Genomic DNA, 15894 nt, shown 5'->3' on the forward strand with positions numbered 1-15894 from the left:
CTGCCATGTAGAAAACATTAAATAAATGATAATTGCCTTTTCCTCCCCACATTCTCCCAAAGCCAGAATTCTTCATCTTTGTTACTCTCCTGCCTAACAAGCTTCTTCCCACCAAAAATAGTCCACCATAGCAATGAACCAACTGAACAATGAACCCTAATCCAAATTGAAGATATAGTAACGTTATTTTATGTATCCAACTATTTTTAATAATAATGGCTATTTTAGGTTACAATATATAGTCATGCTTTCTAACATTTACAACAAACACTGAAGCCACGATTCTGAGATATGTCTAACTCCTACTTTGACAATTTGCCTCCTTCAGTCGACTGTCCTTCTTATGGCAAGGACTAGTGACCTAAAATATTTAGCTAAATTACTAGGAGGGAAATAAAATGGGTAAAAATTCAGCAATAAACTGTGTTCCCATTCTGAAGCAGTCAAATTGGTATTAGAAGCATGGGAAAAGAGGTGGATTTCTCACTTGTTCTTGGTCCGTGACTTAGCACAATAACTCAACCAATGATAAAATCAAGAGCTTTCAATAAAAGAAGAAGTTGCAAAATATTGTGGTTAGTGTCTTGTCATAGCTGATCCAGGATCACGTGAGTATATCTCCAATTTTAGAATCAGAGGCTGCTGGATGTCTAACATTGATAGCTTGCCAGTCTTCCCAAGAATTGGACCACATATACGTGAGGAGCTGTTATACATTTCTCGGTCTTAATTGCAAGATGTGATGGATTGTAGTGATGGGGTTCAGGGTACACTGCCACAAATAATTCCCGAAATATTGATTATTTTGAATTAAAGTTACTTAAGAAGCAGCCTGTGCAAGAAAAACACTCTGACGCTCCTTTGTCCCCCTGAAAGCAGGAAATAAATCTCTCACATGAAAGGTACCCTCCCTGCACCAGGAGGTAGAGAGACATCCTTATCTCCAGCGATAGGAAATTCAGGGGCAAGAAGGCTATGTAAACAGCTTTCTCCTTAATTTCTTCACTAATTAGTACCCAAGCCTAAGTTTCTTGGTTTTGTCAGTTCTACACAAATTTATTGTTTCTCTATCTAAAAGGTATATAAAAGCTACCTGCTTTGGTCACTTCTTTGCAGTCTCACGTTCTTATGGGTTCCCCGTATCTATGAAATCAAATTGGTTTTTCTCCTGTTAATCTGTCCCATTTCTATTTAATTATTGGACCAGAGAGAAGAATCTAGAAGGGTAGTAGAAAATTTTTCCTCCTTAACAGTAGACATATGTTCTATCTGGACGACATCTGTGCAGCCCAGGCCAAGAGCTGCAGGTGACAGAGCAGGTAGACATAGATCAAAAGAAAAGGCTGGATTAGCAGGATGATCAGAGAGTTGGGAGAAAAGAACAGAAGCTAAGGGGGTAAGCTGAAGGCAAGTTCAGGGGTAAGTTTCAAGAATGAGAAAAACAAACAAATAAAATGAATGCCAAAACATGAGAGAAAAAGTTTGGGGAGAGCCAAGAAGCTTTTGATAAACATGTAAATGGTAATGGTTAGGATTCTGAGTAATCTTTTACCACTTGTCACCTGGCTGACCTTGAGTTTATTACTTAATTTATCTGATTCTAATCTCTACCCTTTTGGGTTGTTCTAAAATTAGAATTAACAGACATTTAGGACCTGGCATACCGTGGCAGCTCTGTACCACATACATACTCTTCACACCCCAAGTCATTAATTTCTTAATGTCTTCTAAGGTGTTATGGCTTAATGTAGAATATGCTCACACACCAACATCACTCATGTAAGACATGCGCTTTGGTGTTTAGCCAATTATAATCGCAGCTCTTACTAAAATGTTAACTTTCATTGTATCATTACTACATAGTAAGATCCATCAACAGGATGTGCCAACACCAATAAAATTATGACTCAAATGAAGACACAGTATTTCAGAGCTTGCCAAATGAGTCCTGGGAGCATTGCCACAGATCCATCAGGCCAACAAACTTTGTCTGGTAAAGATATTGGAGCAAATATAAGATGACTTGTTCCCCAGCATAAAGCAAATATGATAACCCTGCAAATGAGGTTACTTCCACCCCATTTTTATAGATGACAAAACAGTGGTCCACAGAAATTACGTACTTGCTCAAAGTCCAGCTGACTTTCTCGGAGTCTGGTTGTCAGCCCCCTCTTCTTCTGATTTTCAAGCTGATATCCATCCCATTCCGGCATACTGTGGAGCAAATTCCTTGGCTGCATTAATCTACAGGTTGTCTTTGCTGCCTCACGGCATATCTAAGCTTCTCTCCAACTCTGGCTTAGAGGTCTCAGAGCCTCCAGTTCCTAGAAGCCCCAGTCTGTCCAGTCTACCTCAAGTAGGGTGGAGGTGGATGGTGCTCAGAGGATCATCCCTGCACACTCCCTAATTTAGTCTTCTATCATTTGAAATTACATACTGCAAGTGTGGTAGAGTTAATTTATCCTTATCAAGAGAAAAATGTAATGCTATATAGACTATAATATACTACAAGAATTTTAGAGATCTCTATATTAACAGTTTAATTTGATAAAAAAGTTATTGCAGACTTCATATGTGAAAAGCACTCTACTTGGCTGCGAAAAAAAAAGAGAGCGAAATATTACTCGAGGACAGAGTGATTAGACAGGGAGGATTTGAAATCGTTCTCCATTACAAATCTCAATCCACCTCTTCTTTGTACTTGGGGAGGAGGAGAAGAGCATGAAAAGAAGATTTTTAAAAAGCAAAGAAGAGGAGGAAGGTAGGAGGAACATTTCAGTCTAACATGCAATTTTATTTATTTCAATTTAACAAGTTTTATGGAGTGGTTACTATAAACATATCATCCATTCTGAAATCCATATCATGCGTTCAGAATGAGTGAATGCCATAGCAGAATCAGTGCACTTCTTCCTTCCTCTACAGACACTCCTTTCCATCACCTGCTTCCTTCTCACATGCTCCCCCTCCAGGGCCAGTAAATCCATCTGAAAATCGGTGACAGCCATTTTAAATGGAGACTCAAGAAATGAAATATCTCTTCTAATATCTTCCTAGATAGCAACTCCCACATTTAGACCATAATTGTATTTGGAATTTCTTTCCATCCATCTACTTATTCCTAACCTACTTATATTTGAGTTTAAAATATAGTCTTTTTAAAAGAAAATTTCACTGGTTTTAAAATGTCTAAACACATGACATTTTACCAGGCTTGTCAGCTACCTCTCTGTAAACACAGAAAGATGAATTATCTAGTCAATTCTTTTTCCTCTTTACAAACACAGAAGCCGTTTCCTGGAGAGCAATCATTCTTTCATCATTCAAGTTTAGAAGATTGAGGGAAGTTACTGATTTAGGCTATATCCTCTTTACATTGAACTTTTGTGAACATTCCTAATGTTCAGATTAAAAAAACACATGCATGAATCATGCTGTTCAGATATAAACATTGTTACCCTGTAAAAGGGTGGCCGTTAGAAGGTAGAAATGGGAGCCAATAAGCAGAGGTGTTTTCCTGAGGTAAAGACAGTGATAATGAAGCATCTTGTCATCCTTCTGCTGTTACACCTGCCAGTCTGCTCAGCTTATTCTCTGAATGGAGCAGTGAAGAAGGAGGACCCAAACACGGATCTTGTCCAGGCACTTAATGGTGGCAGCCATTGCAGTCACTGGCCAACCCAAGTAGAGGAACAAATGTGCCTGCTTGTTCTAGCAACACAAAGCAGAATGATTTGATTGGAGGTTACTGTGTTGGAATAATTTAGCATTAAACAATATTAAAGTGCTGGAGGTGTAACGTCCCTTCATTTTAACAGAAAAGGAAAGAAAGGCACAAAAAAGGGATAGACTTACTCAAGTTTATACAATAAAATAGTAGCAGCAGCGTTGGGGCTAAATGAAAAGAACAAATGGAAAATGCAGAAAACTTCTCTGACTTTAGAATTTCTTTAGTTAAAATAATTGGGGAGGGAACATGCTAATTTTGATCAGTAGTATGAGGTAATAATGTTCGTATTGTTACTTGTCATGTTTGGACAAAACAACTTATGCCACTTCAGTCTTGAACCAGGTCTATATCAACAGCATAAAGTAGAAAAAGTTAGATATATTCATCAAAACTATCCACACAATTATGTCAAAGGAGAGTTTCTTTTTCTTTAAGCATGCTGGACCTGAATTTTTAACTTCAAATTTTTTACTTGGCTTAACAAAGTAAATTGCAATGAATTTTAAAAATTTGTATAAAGTTGGGCCGGCCCCTTGGCTCAGCAATTAACTGCGCGTGCTCTGCCGCTGGCAGCCCGGGTTCGGATCCCGGGCGCGCACCGACGCACTGCTTATCCGGCCATGCTGAGGCTGCGTCCCACATACAGCAACTAGAAGGATGTGCAGCTATGACATACAACTATCTACTACGGCTTTGGGGGGAAAAAAATAAATAAAATTATAAAAAAAAATTAGTATAAAGATAAAATAATTATATGGGGAGTCTTAATGAAAAAGCATATTAAGTTTTTTACCTACATTTGTTTCAATAAACTGGATAACTAAAATGGTTTGTGAAATTTAGATAAATGGCTAAAAATCCTAAAAATGACCTTAAAACTATACTTATTATTCCATTATCAATACGGAGAAAAATACTACAACCCTGCAAAAGATGTGAAACACTTTTTTAGAGGAAGACAGTGGGCCTGTTGTTTAAAAAAATTCAAGAAATGCAGAAGTTCCTGGAGTTGGAGGTGAGAGGGAAGCTGGACTCCGACACTGTGGAGGTGATGCTCAAACCCAGATGTGGAATTCCTGATGTTGGTCACTTCAGTACCTTTCCTGGCATGCCAAAGTGGAGGAAAACTCACCTTACTTATAGGTAATGGGTCCAAAGAGGTTTTACCATAATATTGAAACTTTATAACTTACTATTACAGGAGAAAATAACATATCCTTTTTTTCTCTTGAAAGATTGTGGATTACACACTGGATTTGTCAAGAGTTGTTGATTCTGCCATTGAGAAAGCTCTGAAAATCTAGGGGAAGTTTTCTTCACTCACATTCTCCAAGATTTATGACGGAGACACTGACATAATGATTTTTCCAGTTAAAGATAATAAAATAAAATAAAATGTATTCGTTTATCTGGTGTTGTCTTATTGAAAAAAGGCAAAAGGAAATTCTAAATACTTATATTTCCATTAATTTTTTTCCTCCACCAGAAAGAGAGAAATGGAAACTTTGAAAATTTTGATGGACCAGGAAAAGTTTCAGCTCATACCTATCCACCTGGGCCAGGCTTTTATGGAGATGTTCACTTTGATGATGATGAACTGTGGATGGAGGATACATCAGGTGGGTTATGAAACTCTCTGGATGATTTCAGAAATAATGTCTAACACTATGCAAGAACAATTTGATTACCCAGAGTGAGCATTAAATGGAGCAACCTAATAGTTGAAATTTCTGATTGTTCAAATGGTAACAATAAGAAGTCCTCTTTGTTTCAATCATTATTGAAGAACTTTATAAAATGTCTGCATTTCCTTCATTGCCCTCAACAAACATAATATTGTAAGCACGATTCAATCTTGTTTCCACAACTCAGGATCTTGTGGAGGTGTTAGAATGAGCATATTAACAATGCTTTTCATTGCTGTAACTACAGATGATCAAGGTAGGATAAGCTGCATTGAAACAGTTCTGACATTAAAATTTGCCCTTGGGTTTCTTCATTTCTTCCCATTTGCCTCCTTTTCTCTTAAAAGATCAGGAAAAATGCCAGAAAATAAAGAAAATTGCTAGGTCATCTGTTTAAATAAACCTGTCACTATTTCTAGCTTAGAAACTTTCTTTTTTTTTTTTCCTAAATTTGTTCTGAAAGACTTTGCTAAGTTTAAACACAATGACCAAAAATAACTGCATTTATTTATTGATTTATTTTTTTTCAAGTGGCTTCTGAAGTTTTGAAATACACTGTTTGAAACACATGGTTTGAAAGTGTAGGAAAGGAAGAAATTTTACTCTACCCATCTAAGTTCTTCTGGCTGGTCTAAGAATTAAATTTACATAAGACAGAATAACAGGAGAAAGTCAAACAAAGTTTAACAACATGTATAAAGGGGAGAAACCCAGGAAAACTGAGTAACTCGCCAAAATGGCCAAAGCTGCTACCTTAAATACCATCTTCAGCTAAAGACAAAAGAGGATATGGGGGGTAGCAGTATGGGACTTCAAAGGGGAGGAAGGAAATTTACACGGATATGGGAAAGCAAATGCTTGGTAAACAAATGTTTGCTATGCCTTGCAGAGACAATGGGACAGGGAGAGGACTTTGATCAAATGGGCTTTGCTAGGTTCCTCCCTGTCTACAGCACCTGGTTCATATTATACTATAGTTATCTAAGGTGATAGCTCCTTCCTGGAACAAGCCTTCTGTCTTAAATTCTTTCAGACAGTTAGGGAGAAGGTCAAAGTTTCTCCCTGAGTCTTTTCTTCTTAAAAATCATCAAGCCAAAGAGACATATTTTGGGGTGACCAATTCTGATCCCCTACAAAACAATTGTTATTTTTAAGATTGATTGGGATCTTTTTTTTTTCAGCTGAGATCCACTTTTTTTTTCCTCCCCAAAGCCCCAGTACATGGTTGTATATCCTAGTTGCAAGTCGTTCTAATTCATCTAAGTGAGCCACCGCCACAGCATGGCAACTGAACAGACAGGTGGTTTGGTTCTGCAACCAGGAAGAGAACCTGGGCACCTAAGTGGTGAGTGCCTGACTTTAACCACTAGGCCATCAGGGCTGGCTCTGGTTGGGATCTTTAATGCAAATGCAAAGAGCATCTTTACTGAGAGTACAGACTTGAAGCTTGTGTTGCATGAAATGATCTTGTTTTATTTGAACAACTATTGTTTTCTGAATAATTGCTTGTAGCCTTGGTTAAATAATTTCTACTATTAATTTCAATAAAAACTCTTTTTATAATAGTAAAAAAAGCTGAATCCAGCTGTGTTTGTGCCACAGAAAACTATTATTGGGTACATTTCTATTTTAAACTGAAGATTGTGCACATCCAATGGCACCTACTACTGGGAAGGTTTTTGAGAATCAAAACTTATTTGATAGTGATGAAGAGGAGGAAAAACAACTCAGGCTAAATCCCCACAGGAAATAACCAGAGTTTTTGTTGCCTAAGAATTTGAGGAATAGTGTGAATATTCTGATTTATTTCAACTGAGGTTGCAACTGGTACATGTTACTAAATTTGAACAATAACTTACTTTGTATTTATAGAGACAATAAAGAGTTATATGAATTGACAGGCTACCAGTCTTGGTCTCTCTAAAGAAATATCTTTTGGAAACAATGTCTACCACTGTCAATATAAGAAAAGTGACTGGGTTTCCCTGACCAGAGAGAGAACTAGGGAGGGGTATGTTAAAAAAAATACCTCTCTGATATATTGACTTCAAGACAACCTTGAAAAATACATGAATTTCTATGAAGTATGGGATATGCCAATCAATCACCCAATCCACAAATTAAAGAAAAGACACTGTGTGAGTCCAAGGATGGCCTTTATAGCTGGCATGTGTTCTGTATATATGTTTATGGAATAAATAGCTGTTAGATTCTGAACACTTATGGTTTTTCAGATAGGGACCAATTTATTCCTTGTTGCTGCTCATCAACTTGGCCATTCCCTGGATCTCTTTCACTCAGCCAATGCTGAAGCTTGGATGTACCTGCTCTTCAATGCATTCACAGACCTGGCCCAGTTCCACCCTTCTCAAGAGGATGTGAATGGCATTCAGTCCACGTGTGGTGAGTGATGATGAAAACAATGCCTATTCATTCTTGATGTTCTTTAGGAAAGCTTCACAATGATGGTCCTCAGGAAAATTTTAAAATACTACATGATGTTTCATCTCATCGCACTTTAAGAATGTTTGGAAAGCGTATAAATTGACAGAAGCATCATATTTCTCCTAACGTTTGCATCTCTGCATCTGTTCTCTTTAGGACCTCCCCCTACTTCCCCTGATGACCCCGTGGTGCCCACGGAATCAGTGCCTCCAGGACCTGGAACACTAGCCATGTGCAATCCTGCTTTGTCCTTTGAGGCAGCCAGCACTCTGAGGGGAGAAATTCTGTTCTTTAAAGACAGGTCAGACCAGAAAATTATATTTTCCTATCTATTCTTTTGATGTACAATGCTTGGAAAGGAAAACAGAAACTCAACAGAGATTTTTAAATAAAATATTTCCTCTATATTTTTAAATCATTCAGACCCGGTACTTGTTCCATTTTATCAGCCTTAAAATTGTCCAGATCATTTTTCACAGACTTACAAAGGATGATTCTTGGTCACTAGAATGTAAGCTCAATGAAGGCAGGGGGTTTTATCTGTTGTATTCACTTTTATATCTCCAGGGCCTAGAATAGGCCCAGCACATGCAGTGAATGTGTTGAATAAAGGAATGAGTAATTGTTGCATTTAAATATCATAAATTATACAACTTCTCCAAAAAGTGCTGGTGGATCATTAGAAGCAGGTCTGTATCTTTATCTTTGCTAACAAATCCTACTATTTAAATTAATTAATTTTTTAAAAAGTGATATATGCTTAAGGCACAATATTAAAACAGCACCAAAAGACAAGAGTTAAAGGAAAAATCTCGTCTCCCCTCTCTATACAGTCACCAGTTCTCCCCATATGTGCAACCACTGCTACCAATTTCCTTTGTCTCTTTACAAAGATATTCTATTCACATACAAGCATAAATAGGTATACATTTTTTCTGCTTCTTTTTTCAAAAATATTAATAGGTGCAAAATACACATACTGTTTTGCAGACTTTTAGAATGGACACCAAGTTAAATCATTACACTGTTACCACATTTCCTGCCATAGATTTCATTACCCTGGGATCATATGGAGGAGGACAGCCCAATCCAGACTTCTGGATTAGCATTGATTGAAAGAAAGAGAAGAATATGTTCTTTTTGTTCTTGTATCTAAAGAAGAAAGACAATTGCAATCAACTTTTAGCTATTATAGATATTTTTGGCACAGATCCCACTGTTTTCATTTGATTTCCACATTTTGGCCCTCTTTCCCTCAGACTTAGATGCTGCATATGAAGTAAATGTAAGGATACCGATTTGGTTTTAGAGTTAAGTATTATATAAGAATTTTAACCTGTTGAAGTAAGTCATCGCAAAAACTTCATCAAGATGAATTTTCTCCGTTACGTTAAATTTTGGGTAGTTTATTACCACAAGACCTAGTGCTAATGCTTAAATAAGACGTGTACAAAGAACGTTATAAGTTTTGTTTTAAAATATACAATGAGACTTAAGTAATAGATGACATCTTACATTCATGAATAGAAAAATTCAATATAGTAAAAATGCCAAATTATCCATAGATACAAGGAATTTTCAATACAAACACCAAAATATTTTTCACGGAACTTGACAAATTTGTTCCATAATTTATATGGAAGCGCAAAGGCCAAGAATATCCAGGATACTCCTGGAGAAGAATAAGATGAGGATAAATGTCCTGCATTATAAAGCTTTAATAGATAAGATAATCTGGCATCAGTACAGGGATAGACAAATTAAAGAATGGAACTATCTGGGCCTGTTGGCTCCTTTGTCAGATTTTAAACTACTGTTTTGTTCTATTGGTAATATGCTATTTGAGCTTCTATTACTTCTTGAGTCCATTTTGTTAACATTTTTCTAGGAATTTGTCAATTTTGTCTGTTTTCAAATCAACTGGTATAAAAGTTTCAGAGTATTATTTTGTTGTCATTTTAATTATTACTGAAGTTTTTTCCTTTTTCTTGTTTCTAATACCGAATCTCTGTGCCTTCCTCTCTTTATCGATGTCATAGGATAACAGGATATTTAACAGTTTTATTGGTCTTCTCAAAGAAATATAACTTTTGGCTTTGTTAATCCTCTTTATTGTATTTTGATTTTCTATTTAATTAGTTTCTGTCCATACTTTCATTGCCCTCATTTTTGCCTTCTTTGAATTTATTCTGTTATTGTTTTTATAACTTAAGTTTGATACTTACCTTATTAACTTCTAGCCTTCTTTCTTTTCTAATATAAGCATTTATGCCTATAAATATCCCTTTCTTCCCAGTTTTTGCTTTATCCCACAAGTTTTGATATGTAGTATTTTCATTTTGTTCATTTTAAGTTTTCTTTTAATTTTAATTCTTTCTCCTTGACTCAGAATTTATTTGGGAGTATTTTTAAATGTCAAACTGTATGGGGATTTTTTTAAGATATGTGTTTCTGACAATCTCCTTTTTATAAAGATTAAATAAAATAATGTGAGGTTGCATTGGAAATTGTAAAGGGTTATATAATCTAAAGTATTTCTATTATCCATTAATTTATCTGACATTTATTTATTGCTTGCAATGTGCCAGGCACTGTGCTCATTATTGGAGGTCAAAACTGAAAAGGGTTCATGTTCTAGAAAGCGCAGCAAAGATGGAAGCCTCAGCATACCATGTGATAAGTTCTGGGGTTGAGGGAAGCCAGAATGCCATGGGATCACAGAGGAAGGGCACTTGACCCATACCCAGGGTACAGCAAAGATCCTTGAGAGGAGATGATGTGTAGGATGAGTGTTGAAGGAGAATTTTACTGTGCGGAGAAGGGTTGGGTGTGTAGAGGGTGGAAAGTTCTTTAAGGCAGAAGGAACTGTCTATACAAGAGTAGGAGCATATCTGAACTGCTCAGACAGGTACAAGTTGTTTAACTCAGGTGAAACAAGAGAGATACACAATAGATTGCCATTTTAGATTAGTTAACTTGGCAGTGAGGTGAGGAAGGGATTCAGAGTTGGTGTGGGAGCGGTGGTGTGACAAAGTAAAAGCAGAGAGACTGATAGGATTCCATTGTCCTAATTCACTCAAACTTGGGTGGATCTCTAAGATATTCAGTAGAAGAACAGACTGGACTCAATGACTATGAGATATCCAATAAGTGTCCAATAAGTAACTGACTTATTGATTTGAAGCTTAAGAGAGAGTTCTAGGTTAGAAATTTAGATTAAGAAGTCACCAGTAATTATAAGAAATAACTAGAACTGGTCACCTTAATTTATAGATAACAAATACAAGACCTAGAAAGAGCAATGGACCAGAGTTATCTACTCATTTATTTGTTCACACATTTATTCAGGAAATATTTATTAAATACCAGTTATCAACTGGGCATTGGGTTAATGGCTGGAATTAAAACCAAGACTTTCTGTTTTCCACAACAATGTAGTAAAATCATTTCTAAAACCAAAAGGCTTCACTCAAAATTTCTTGGGCTTCTTTTTTCCATAAGAAATAAGTTCTGGGCTGTCAGAAGAATTGAGGTTATCCAAAAGGCATCTACACCCTGGGTTTTCCTCCAATTATAAGGAAAATTGATGCAGCTGTTTCTGATAAGGAAAAGAATAAAATGTACTTCTTTGTAGAGGACAATTACTGGAGGTAAGATGCAATAGGATGACTTTGTAAGGAGCCTAATTAGGAAAATAATTTTCTTTCTTCAAGGATATCCCCCACTCCCACCATCTAACTTCCTCTAACTTCAAACTTTCTGATTATGAGGTAGATGACTTATAGTTATTTGACTTTCCAGATATAATAAAGAGCTCTCAAAATAGCTGATCTCTGTGTCATATATCCACACACCGAAAGATATCAGGAGACCAACTGAGGTCCCGACAGTGGGCCACCAAAGGAAGCCCAAGTGTGTCAGGCTGTAGAGATGAGGTCTACAGGGCAAGTATGATAGAGAACCAGAAGCTTATTTTTAGCCAAGTGATTCATTCAATTCACTTTGCATCTTATGTGCATTCAGTCTTCCTACATTTGTAGCAGAAAGGCCCTTAGGCTCTATGTGTCTAGGCTTAGAAAATTGACCTCAGACATATATATGGAACCTCTGTAAAATAGCATGATATCCTTGTTTCTGGAGAAAATATTGTTTTATGTGCTAAGCTTGTAAGCCCAGGAAAGTCACATATTTTTGTAGTCATAAAAATGTTTAACACTTTTTTATACTACTTGAGAATTTCATCCGGGAGTCCACGCTGGAACACTAACGTTACATCATACTGTTGCATGTAATGGGGCCCCTGCACAGTGTTGAGCTGTATTTCTTTCACTTCGTATAGACTTGACGAAAATATCCAGTCCAAAGGAGCAAGGCTTCCCCAGACTAATAGCTGATGACTTTCCAGGAGTTGAGAAAAAGTTGATGCTGTATTACAGGCGTCTGGTAAGAGGACACTCATTTCATTGCCAATGGGGACACTTTGGGGCATTTTATGGTATCAAAACGAAGTGGAGAATCAAAACAATTTTCAAATCATTCAGTCTTACATCCTTATTACTCCAAACTCCTGAAATTGTTAACTTTCCAATTTATGCAAATTGGATTTAAATTTTGTTTTTCTTGAATAATTTCTAAGCCTCTGTTTCATGCCAGCGTGTAAAATCAAAGGATACTGCCACACATCATAGCCATTATCTTTCAGGTTGCACTATGTTGGTATAAAAATGCAACCAAGTACGAGCCACATTTACTAATGGTTGGCTGTCTTTCTCCTCTGTCCCATCCTGTTGTCCATTCTCTCCTATCCCAAAGGGAGCCTTGTCTGGCCTTCTGTTGCAGCCTGCAATTGTTTGCATTAACTAATTCACCTGTAAATAAATAGTAGTCTTCCTATATGCTCAAAATAGACAAAATCTGATTCCTGGTAATTTGCAGATGAGAAAGCAAAGCTTGTGCTTGCTCTTAAGGAATTATGGAAGGAGCTGCCAGGGCTTGACAATCACAATGCTCATGAGGCTAATGATCTTGTTGTTAAGATAACTAGACCTTAATGTATTCAGAGCAGGAAATGGACCTCTGGTGTATTTTATTGCCGACCTGATTCTCCTGGGTCCAATTGCGTCCATAGCTATGATTTAGGACCTAGTGGAGGAAGAGAAAATTGGGAAGAAAAGGGATAAACTAAGGTTTTAAAATAACACAGAATTTTGTCTATTTGGAGGTAGTATAATCTAATTTTCTTAGAGCATTGGCTTTGGAGTCAAACAGATGAGATAGAGTTCTCCCTCCATCTTTCATTAGAGATGTTACCTTGGGAAAATCGCAAAATCTCCCTTATTTTCAATTTTGTCCTCATTAGTAATACCTCATATTTATTGTAAGAATAGACGAGATAAAGCGTGTCAAGTACTTAGCACAGTGTGCCTGGCTCAGAGTAACCACTTAATGAATGCCATTCACTATTAGCTCACTCTCATTCTGAGTTATGCATGTTGGAAAATTGATTTATTTGAAGAATGTCTCATTATTTTCCTCATCTATATTTACAGGATTTTTCTGTTTCTTCAGTGGATCGTCACAGTTTGAGTTTGACCCTAATGCCAAGATGGTGACATGTATATTGAAGAGTAACAACTGGTTATATTGTTAGGTGAGATATGGAGAAAATAGATTCATTTTAAATGAATCTAATAATTTTTCACATAATTTATTATGAGTCAAAATGATTCCTTATTCCTGCATGTGCAGTGGCCAAAGAAGATCAGCCTAGCAGATATCTTCACGTGTCATGGAACATTCATCTGGAAACCTTTACTTGCTGCTGGATTACATTGAATAGAAGTGGGAAATACTCATGTGCAATAGGCAAGAGAATGTATCTCCATTGCTGTTTTATTTACTCTTTAATAAAGATTTTTATTTTTGGCCTGTTCTTTACTTTCTAGAATAATTCTTTTTCAATACAATGACCACACTGTGGACTGAGCATTTAACAGATGGTCTGCTAGTAGGTGTAGTAGGAACACACATTTCATGGATGGGGCATATAGCTGTCATGTACCCTCTCCCATTCTCTCTACCAACAGAATCTTTATTTTCACTTCCCAGATATTGTAAGTGTTCTTTACACACCTAAGGAAGAAAGAGCTCCTGTAGGACTGGCTCTAGACAAAATTGGGAAATAGAGTTCTGGGATATTGGAGCTTAGAAACGTAGCAAACCGCCTAGTCCCCATCATCACCTACATGTGGGGAAGCAAAACTGGTTTGAGATCCAGCCAGTTCTCTTTCAACCCAATGTTTCTTCAGTGGTGCTCTCTGCCGGCCCTGGGAACCAAATTTCCCATATCCTCCACACTCTCTCACTAAATATTCTCTTGTTACCATTTTGTAGCTGGCAGTTCCTGGGTGAATAAAAGTTTGTGTGTGCATGCCAATTGTATGACAGGTTTATTACCACTAGGTTATATGCTTTACACCCTACCAGGTCCACTACAGAAACTTGTTCATTCTTTTATTGATTCACTTAAATGACAGGCACTGTCTTGGATGCAAGGTGCAGGACAGTGAGAAAAACACATTTAACCTAATCTCATTAAGTTTTGTGTGGTAGGAGTAAGAAATCAAAAAAAAAAAGGGACACAAATTAATATATGATTATAAATTATGAAGATATTACTAAAGAAATGACAGAGAGGCAAGGGAGAATAATATTGTGAGGGAGGGAACTACCTGCTGAAGTTCGCTTGTTAGAGAAGGTCTCTCTGGTACGATAATGAAAAAAAAAGCATCTAAATTCAATTATCCAGGTATATGTGTAGGAGGAGATACATCAATCCAGGAAGAGAAAACTCAAAATAATTTTGAGGTTCAGAGGTGAAAACATCTTGGCATCTTCAAGGAAAGGAAAGAAGACGGGTGCCTGATTAGAGTGTTGGAGGGTGGATGTGGAATAAGATGATGTTAGACATGTAAGAAGAATCATTGCATTCAGGGTCTTTCAGATGTGTTAAAGAGCTGTCTTTTATTTTAAGTGCATTACGGATTTGTTGAAGGGGTCTTTAAACAGAGAAGCAACATGAGCCATTATATATTTTGAGTTATTACGCTAGCTGGAGAGAATTGGAAGGAAGTAATGTTGAAAGTTGGAAGACAGGTTAAAGGACTATTACAGATGACAGGAGACGCTGGCAAGGATAGGAGGTCTTAGGGGAGACTGAGAGATATGACTAGACTTGAGATACATTTTAACATTATTCAGATTTAACAATGGACTAGATGAAGAGTTTCAAGGGAAATAAAGTTGTTAAGAATAACACCTGTATTCCTGGCATGAGCAACTTCTTGGATAGCAGTGGCTTTAATATAGTTGGGGGAAGACTGGAAGGGAAGCAGTTTTGTGGGAGACAGTTAAGAGTGGGGAGGAATCATCTCATTTTTTAAATTTAGAAATTCCTGTGAGATAACCAAGTAAAGGCATCAATAGGCCATTAGCTAAAGGAGCCTGGAGACCAAAAACAGAGTAAATAAAACTGTGGGGGATTGTGGGCATCAGTGAAGTCATGGGAATAGATAAGGGTATATGGAGAGACTGCAGAGAGAAAGGAAGATGGTTCAGGATTGAACCCTATAAAATGATGTGTCACTCAAGCTAGGCCAGGTTATGCTGTGGTAACAAACAACTCCCAAATTTCAGTGGATTAAAACTAAAAGTCCATCATGGTATTCCTTTGGGATTTCTACTCCAAGTTGTCCTCACTTCAAGATCCAGGCTGAAGGAGCAGCCACCACTTCAAGCTCAGTCCTTCACTGTGACAGAGGGAAAGAGTTATTGGTAAATTTCACAGTGACTGTTAAAGCTCTGTGTGGACGTAACAAACATCATTCTGTCTACATTTCATTGTCAAAGAAAATTTACATTGCCTCATCTAATGCCGAAGACAGGCAAATAATATCCTGTCACACGTGTGGGAGGAGAATCAGAAATATTGGGTAGATAGCACTAATCATAACTACAAAGAGCTTTTTGTTAAAA

General features: G+C 37.0%; 1 pseudogene; it reads left to right on the plus strand.

Annotated features, from left to right (window-relative positions):
• Window positions 1–3537: 3537 nt before the first annotated feature.
• On the plus strand, window positions 3538–13510 carry LOC131407918 (stromelysin-2-like; annotated as a pseudogene).
• The last annotated feature ends 2384 nt before the right edge of the window (window positions 13511–15894 follow it).

This window comes from Diceros bicornis, chromosome 7, assembly GCF_020826845.1.
Source record: "Diceros bicornis minor isolate mBicDic1 chromosome 7, mDicBic1.mat.cur, whole genome shotgun sequence".
Classification (NCBI taxonomy): Eukaryota; Metazoa; Chordata; class Mammalia; order Perissodactyla; family Rhinocerotidae; genus Diceros; species Diceros bicornis.